The sequence below is a fragment of the Mandrillus leucophaeus genome, unplaced genomic scaffold (assembly GCF_000951045.1).
Source record: "Mandrillus leucophaeus isolate KB7577 unplaced genomic scaffold, Mleu.le_1.0 Scaffold507, whole genome shotgun sequence".
NCBI lineage: Eukaryota > Metazoa > Chordata > Mammalia > Primates > Cercopithecidae > Mandrillus > Mandrillus leucophaeus.
The window spans coordinates 964,884-972,751 of record NW_012105442.1 but is presented as its reverse complement, the minus strand read 5'-3'; the positions used below and the strand labels follow the sequence as shown (position 1 = coordinate 972,751).

Below are 7,868 nucleotides of genomic sequence, written 5' to 3'. Positions count from 1 at the left end.
CTGGTTCTGTGTGACCTTGGGTTAGTTACTTAAACTTTCTGAGCCTCAGTTTTCTCATCTGTAAAATGAAGATGATAGAACCTAGTTTAGAGAGTGGTTGCTAGGATTGAGTGCGTATATTATCTATCTCAAGCACTTACAACAGTGTCTGGCACATAGTAGGTACTCAATATATGCAGGCTGTTTTGAAGAAAATACTACATATGTTCATGTATAATAGAGGTATTGAGTCTAACCTTTCAGATTTCTTTTTTTTTTTTTTTTGAGACGGAGTCTCGCTCTGTGGCCCCAGCTGGAGTGCAGTGGCGTGATCTCGGCTCACTGCAAGCTCCACCTCCTGGGTTCACGCCATTCTCCTGCCTCAGCCTCCCAAGTAGTTGGGACTACAGGCGCCTACCACCACGCCCAGCTAATTTTTTTGTATTTTTTTAGTAGAGACAGGGTTTCACTGTGCTAGCCAGGATGGTCTCGATCTTGTGACCTCATGATCCGCCCACCTCGGCCTCCCAAAGTGCTGGGATTACAGGCGTGAGCCACTACGCCCAGCAAAGATTTCTTTAGTATTCTGATTCCCTCTCTGCTAGATTAATTATATAAGAATAGTGGCCTTCATTGTTCATTTATTCCCTTAGGAATGATTGCATGCATATTGTATACAATGTAAGAATTGTGATACGAATAAATGCAGAAAAAGTCTTGTGTAGTTTGTACCTTTATGACCTAATGTAATGTCATAGTTTAATTTTTTAATCCTTGAAGCTTAAGAGATTCATAAAAAGGGCTGGGCGTGGTGGGTCACGCCTGTAATCCCAGCATTTTCAGAGGCCGAGGCAGGTGGATCACAAGGTCAGGTGATCAATACCATCCTGGCTAACACAGTGAAACCCCGTCTCTACTAAAAATAGAAAAAATTGGCTGGGCGTGGTGGTGGGCGCCTGTAGTTCCAGCTAATCAGGAGGCTGAGGCAGGAGAATGACGTGAATCTGGGAGGCGGAGCTTGCAGGGAGCCAAGATCGCACCACCGCACTCCAGCCTGGGCGACAGAGCGAGACTTCATCTCAGAAGAAAAAAAAAGAGAGAGATTAATAAAAATGAGCCAGCCCACAGGCCCCGCCCTTGGCATTCTGATTAGGGTGCCATTAGAGAATATTCTCTAAACTCTGTAAACTCTGGCAAACTAATAAGGAGGCCTCTCCTCTCCCAGAGTAGAAACTGCTGCTGTTATTATTAAGCCGAGCTCCACATGTCAGTCACCTGGAATCAGATAATCAAAAAGAAAGGGTGTACTGATTTTTAGCTGCTTCCTCCCCTGGTCTTGTTGCCCCAGTGACTTCAGTTCAGAGAGAACAGCAGCTGTCAGATTGGAATTTCCCCAGCCTCAGTACAAACTGGCAGAGGGTTTCTTAATAGCCTTGCCATACATGTGGTGCCTGGTTTTTCTCTCAGTGTACAGAGCAGGTATCTGAGGGGAAGGCAGTGCCCACTCACTTTGGCTGTCGTGAATCACCAGAGCTGCAGGCTGGTCATGTGATCTCTGCACTAGGAGTCAGGTGGAGTACCCCAGGCCCCTGTCCAGAATGGAGCTTGACATGTATGCTAAAACCTCTCTTAAGGCTCCATCCAATTAACTGCCTAAATCTTTGCAGCAGTTCGACATCTATTTAGAAATGCCCTTTGGTCTCCCTGTTTTAGATACACAACAGAGCCAGGTGACTTTCAGTTTCCCAGGACTCAAAATGGAGACTGTGGAGAATCACTGTCAGAGTAAACGTTAATGGAGGGCTGGGCGCGGTGGCTCACGCCTGTAATCCCAGCACTTTGGGAGGCCGAGGCGGGCGGATCACGAGGTCAGGAGATCGAGACCATCCTGACTAACACGGTGAAACCCTGTCTCTACTAAAAATACAAAAAAAAAAAAAAAAAAAAAAGCCTGGCGTGGTGGCAGGCGCCTGTATTCCCAGCTACTTGGGAGGCTGAGGCAGGAGAATGGCGTGAACTTATTAGGCAGAGCTTGCAGTGAGCCAAGACCGCACCACTGCACTCCAGCCTAGGCAATGGAGCGAGAATCTGTCTCAAAAAATAATACTAATAATAAAAATGGCAAGTGTTTCTCTCAAACTTGTATATAGTTGATGCTTGAACAGTGTGGGGGTTCGGGGTGCCAACCCCCCCACGGTTGAAATGCCACATACAATTTTGACACTTAACTTGTAATATTTTGACACTCTGAAAACTTAACTACTGATACAACCTACTGTTGACCAAAGGCCTTACTGATACACAGTTACAATAAAGTAAGCTCGAGAAAAGAAAATGTTACTAAGAAAAGCATAAGAAAGTGAAAATATATATACTATTTATTAAGTGGAAGTGGATCATCATGAAGGTCTGCATCCTGGCTGAGGAGGAGGAGGAAGAGGAGTTGTGGACTTGCCCTCAGGGGTGGCAGAGGCTAAAGGAAATCCACATATAAGTAGATCTGCACAGTTTGGGCCCGTGCTGGCCAAGGGTCAACTGCAATTGTTTTGAGTATATTTCTATATTTTAAAGCACTTTACCTTTAAAAAAATAGATACAAGGCAGGGCGCAGTGTTTCACGCCTATAATCATAGCACTTTGGGAGGCCAAGGTGGGCAGATCACAAGGTCAGGAGTTCAAGACCAGCCTGGCCAACAGTGAAACCCAGTCTCTCCTAAAAATACAAAAGTTAGTCAGGCATGTTGGCGTGTGCCTGTAGTCCCAGCTACTGGGAGGCTGAGGCAGGAGAATCACTTGAAACCGGGAGGTGGAGGTTGCAGTGAGCCAACATCACACCACCGCATTCCAGCTTGGGCAACAAAGTGAGACTTTGTCTCAAAAAACAACAAAAAAATAGATTTGAGGGTACAAGTGCCATTTCGTTACATGGATATATTGCGTGGTGATGAAGTGTGGGCTTTAGTGTGCCCATCACCCAAATTGTGTACATTATTGCTTTTTTTTTTTTTTTTTGTAGCAAAGTGGAAGATGCATTCTACAAAGGTCAACTCAGACTGAATGAGGAAAAATTATGGAAGAAAAGCAGAACGGTGAGATACTAACCTAAAATGACAGCCAGATGTTTTCATCACTTACTCTGCTAGTAACTGAATTAATGCTGCCCCAAATTTTCCCTCTGGCTCCTCTTCCTTCTCTGAGGTCCTCTGTGGTCCTCCAGCTCAAGCTGGTGGGAATCAGCTGCAGGCTTCAGACACAGGCACTTTCACTTTTGCAGCCTTAATGACTTTCTGATGAAGCTTCTCCCTTTTAAAATTTTAGAGTACGCCACTGTTCGAACTGGCAGAAATCCATTAATTAAACTTCCAGGTCATTAATGTTAGCCCTCATGGAATCCACATAATCAGATTTCAAAGAAACATGTGATCCATGTAGAGTTGTTCTTTGGCCAGTGGTATCTGAGCAGATGTGTAGTTCTCTACAGCTCAGCAGTACCCAGTGAGTGCTTGCTGGATGCACAGCTTTGTGTGCAGAGCAGCTATAAAAAATGATGTGTTCTGTATTTTCTGACAAGTCCATATCAATACTGTTGTTAAGTGAAAGTCAGTTACAAGAAAATGTGTTTCCAGTCTCCGCTTTTCTAACAATAAATCATATATAAAAATTCACAGTGGCTCATGCTTGTAATCCCAGTACTCTGGGAGCTGAGGCCTGCGGATCACTTGAGCCCAGGAGTTCAAGACAAGCTTGGGCAGCGTGGCAAAGCTCTATTTCTACAAAAAATACAAAAACTTAGCCAAGCGTGGTGGCGGGCGCTTGACCCAGCTACTTGGGAGGCTGAGATGGGAGGATTACCTAAGCCTGGGAGGTCAAGGCTGCAGTGAGCCATAATCATGCCAGTGCACTCCAGTTTGGGTGACAGAGTGAGACCCTGTCTCAAAAAAGAAAAAAAAAAATTCTGTCCAGGCACAGTGGCTCACGCCTGTAATCCCAGCACTTTGGGAGGCCAAGGCAGGCGGATCACAAGGTCAGGGGATCAAGACCATCCTGGCTAGCATGGTGAAACCCATCTCTACTAAAAATACAAAAAAAAAAATTAGCTGGGCATGGTGGCGGGCGCCTATAGTGCCAGCTACTCGGGAGGCTGAGGCAGGAGAATGGCATGAACCCAGGAGACAGAGCTTGCAGTGAGCTGAGATGGTGCCACTGCACTCCAGGCTGGGCAACAGAATGAGACTCCCATCTCAAAAAAAATTCTGTTAGAAAATATGTTTTTGTAAAAGTAAATTACATATATATACACATCTGGAATTACAATGCTGCTATTACTAGTATTTATCTTTAAGTGAAACATGGATTATGTTAATTTTCTTCATGCTTTTTATTTTCTGAATTTTTTTACCATGCGTATGTATCACTTTCATAATTGGAAAAAACAATACTGTTAATAAAAGTTAACAAAACACAATAAAAAGGTATGACAGAGACCCTTAAAAAGTGTGGAAGACACAAGACATGTGAGGTGTTGGAAGACATAATCTAACTCCGTGTTCAGGGAACAAAGGTTCCAGAGAAGTTAGATGTACTTTGGAGATTGTTTTGATTTCATCTTTCATATTTCAAAATATCCCTGGGGTTGGAGGATCCAAGCTACATCCGGTTGCCCTAGGACATGGGACATTGAGGCTGTCAGCTGTGCATTTGGGTGAGCACTGAGGCTTCCTGCAGTCCTTGCTAGCTGGGATCATGCAGGTTCTTGCAGCTCTGTGGGCAGAAGGAGGGAAAAGTCCCCCATGCTGTCTCAGCCCCCAAGTCCCAAGGCACTGGTGATGCTCCTGACTTGAACCGGCAGGCTGGGACTGTGGCTGTTAGCTGTTGCTCAGTGAGCTGCATGCAGTCATAAACCCTTGTCATCTCTGAATTGCTTTTTCCTCCTTTAGCCTGCCCTCCTTCTAAGCTGCAGTATTCCAAAAACAAGATGTGTTCTTGGAGTAAAGAATGATTACTCCCTGAAAACCCTGTCTCTCTGCTGGGGTCTCATTTACAAACCCCACTAGACTATTTTTCTCCCCCCACCGTTTTGTGATGTTGTTAACTACAGCCTAATTGCTGCTGCCTCATTCTGCCTTGGGTGTTCTGTTGTCTCAGCTGCCTTCCAGGTTTCTTGTGAGGGTCAGCAAAGGAAGGGGGCATTATTAACACTCAGCTGTCTTGTTACTAGGAGGCCTGGTAGCCATGGAAACTGCAGCTAACTGGAGATTTGAAATGTAGATATTTGGAACAGCCCCTAATCCCAGCCAGTTTTGCTTTGTGTCTGCTGAGGGACAGGGCTGTGGAGGGGAATAAAGAATGCCTCGCCTTCCCTGGTCGGCTCTGTGGAGCCAGTGCCTGGCTGCTGACCCCAAAGGGTCAGGTGCTTGTCTGATGCAGCAGCTCTAACCCTCGCTGCCTGCAATTCAGCAAAGCTTTTCTTTGAGCTGAAAACCAGGTGAAACCCAGGGTGTGGTAGGTGTTGGGTAATTGTTGATTAAACAGTGGCTGTGTGGTGCCCAAGTATGGGGAGTGAATCCTTCCTAAACTCATCTCTTCCTGGGATCAGTCGGGTAAAGGAGGAACACCCCTTCTCTACGCTACAAGGAAGCCCCAAAGGGATTCATTCCTTAGCCACACACTAGCCTGCTCTTTAGAGAGGCAGACATCATGCACAATATCTCTATGAAAGGATATACATAGAGTATCCTTTTCTTTGTATATCTTCTTTGCTTTTCTTTTTCCTTTTCCTTTTTATTTTTATTTTATTTTAGAGACAGGGTCTTGCTCGGTTTCCCAGGCTGGAGTGCAGTGGTGCAGCCATAGCTTGTTGCAGTCTTGACTTCTGGGCTCAAGTGATCTTCCCACCTCAGCCTCCCGAGTAGCTGCTATGACAGGCACACCACCATATCTGGCTATTTTTTCATTTTTTATAGAGACAGGGTCTCACTGTGTGGACCAGGCTGGTCTTGAACTCCTGACCTCAAGTGATCCGCCCACCTTGGCCTCCCAAAGTGCTGAGATTACAGACATGAGACACCACACCTGGCCTATGTACCTTTTCTTCATATACCCTTTTGTATCTTCTAAATTTTTTATCGCATGCATATATTACTTATTGAAAATGAATTGTAGGCCAGGTGCAGTGACTCACACCTGTAATCCCAGCACTTTGGGAGGCCAAGGCAGGCGGAACACTTGAGACCAGGAGTTTGAGACCAGTCTGGCCAACATGGTGAAACCCCGTCTCTACTAAAAAAACAGAAAGTTGGCCGGGCGCGGTGGCTCAAGCCTGTAATCCCAGCACTTTGGGAGGCCGAGATGGGCGGATCACGAGGTCAGGAGATCGAGACCATCCTGGCTAACATGGTGAAACCCCGTCTCTACTAAAAAAAAAAAAAAAAACTAGCCGGGCGAGGTGGCGGGCGCCTGTAGTCCCAGCTACTCAGGAGGCTGAGGCAGGAGAATGGCGTGAACCCGGGAGGCGGAGCTTGCAGTGAGCTGAGATCCGGCCACTGCACTCCAGCCTGGGCGACAGAGTGAGACTCTGTCTGAAAAAAAAAAAAAAAAATTAATAATAGTTTGAATGAAATAAGGCACCCTCCCTTTCTTTCTTTCTTTCTTTTTTTTTTGAGACGGAGTCTCCTGCTGTCGCCCAGGCTGGCATGCAGTGACACGATCTCAGCTCACTGTAACCTCCGCTTCCCGGGTTCAAGTGATTCTCCTGCCACAGCCTCCCGAGTATCTGGGGTCACAGGCACCCACCACCACACCCAGCTAATTTGTGTATTTTTAGTAGAGATGAGGTTTCACCATGTTGGCCAGGCTGGTCTCGAACTCCTGACCTCAGGTGATCCACCCAGCTTGGCCTCCCAAAGTGCTGGGATTACAGGCGTGAGGCACCACATCTGGCCAAGGCACCCTCCCTTTCATGCTGAGGCACTGGGGATAGGTGACAGTGACCGAGGTCAGGGCCTTTTCTCACCTGCCCCTCCTCTGGATCGTGATCATGTGGTGAAAACTCAAAGCAGTAGTGTTTGCATTGGTCTGGATTTCCTGAAGTGTAACCAAGCCTCCGTTTTCTTTTAATTTTCAGGTGAAAGTGGGAGATACATTGGATCTTCTCATTGGAGAGGATAAAGAAGCAGGAACGGAGACAGTTATGCGGATTCTCTTGAAAAAAGTGTTTGAAGAGAAGACTGAAAGTGAAAAATACAGAGTGGTGTTACGGCGGTGGAAAAGTTTAAAGTTGCCTAAGAAGAGAACATCTAAATAAATGGATTGCTTTTTGGCAATAAAGCTGCTCTCTAGTGGTAGAGGAAGGGGTCACCTGAAAAAGAGGACATTTTTATTAAAATAAAGTTCTCTTAGCATGTGTGGAATCTGCTGAGCCATTTTGTAGAAACTAGGATCCATATCTGGAGACACTTCCCAAGGCCTGCCTTACCCCCACCCCCTGCCCACCTTGATCCATGCCCCTTTGACCTCCTCGTGTGAGAACCCCTTTGCCAGAGTGAGACGTGTGCAGAATGAACTAAGCCCCAGAGGGTTTTAATGGCTTGCCTGCTGTTTCCCACATAAACTACCTCAGGAGTCATTGTAAAATAAACTGGCCTTGTTGTCTCTTAGTGTTTTTATTTAAAATGTTCCCTGTCCAGCGGGGCCAGCTTCCCAGGTTCAGGTTTCTTTAGACAAAACCAAGCAAAGTCAAGGGTACTTTCAGATGTTAGGGGATAACCTCTGGGAGAGCCCTTTCTCCCCTGCCCTTCCGAACTACCAGTGGCAGGGGACCTTAGTTCCCTTCAATTTGTCTTCACAAGTCTGGATGAATAAAGTTTTTCCAGCTAATTTCAAACCAGCTA

The 7,868-nt window shown here is 46.0% G+C and overlaps 1 long non-coding RNA gene across 1 annotated transcript; it reads left to right on the top strand.

The window, feature by feature from the left end:
- Positions 1-2,731: 2,731 nt before the first annotated feature.
- On the top strand, positions 2,732-7,630 carry LOC105551107. Its single transcript, XR_001007821.1, has 2 exons — positions 2,732-3,068; positions 7,103-7,630. It is a non-coding gene; the product is annotated as an uncharacterized LOC105551107 (long non-coding RNA).
- The last annotated feature ends 238 nt before the right edge of the window (positions 7,631-7,868 follow it).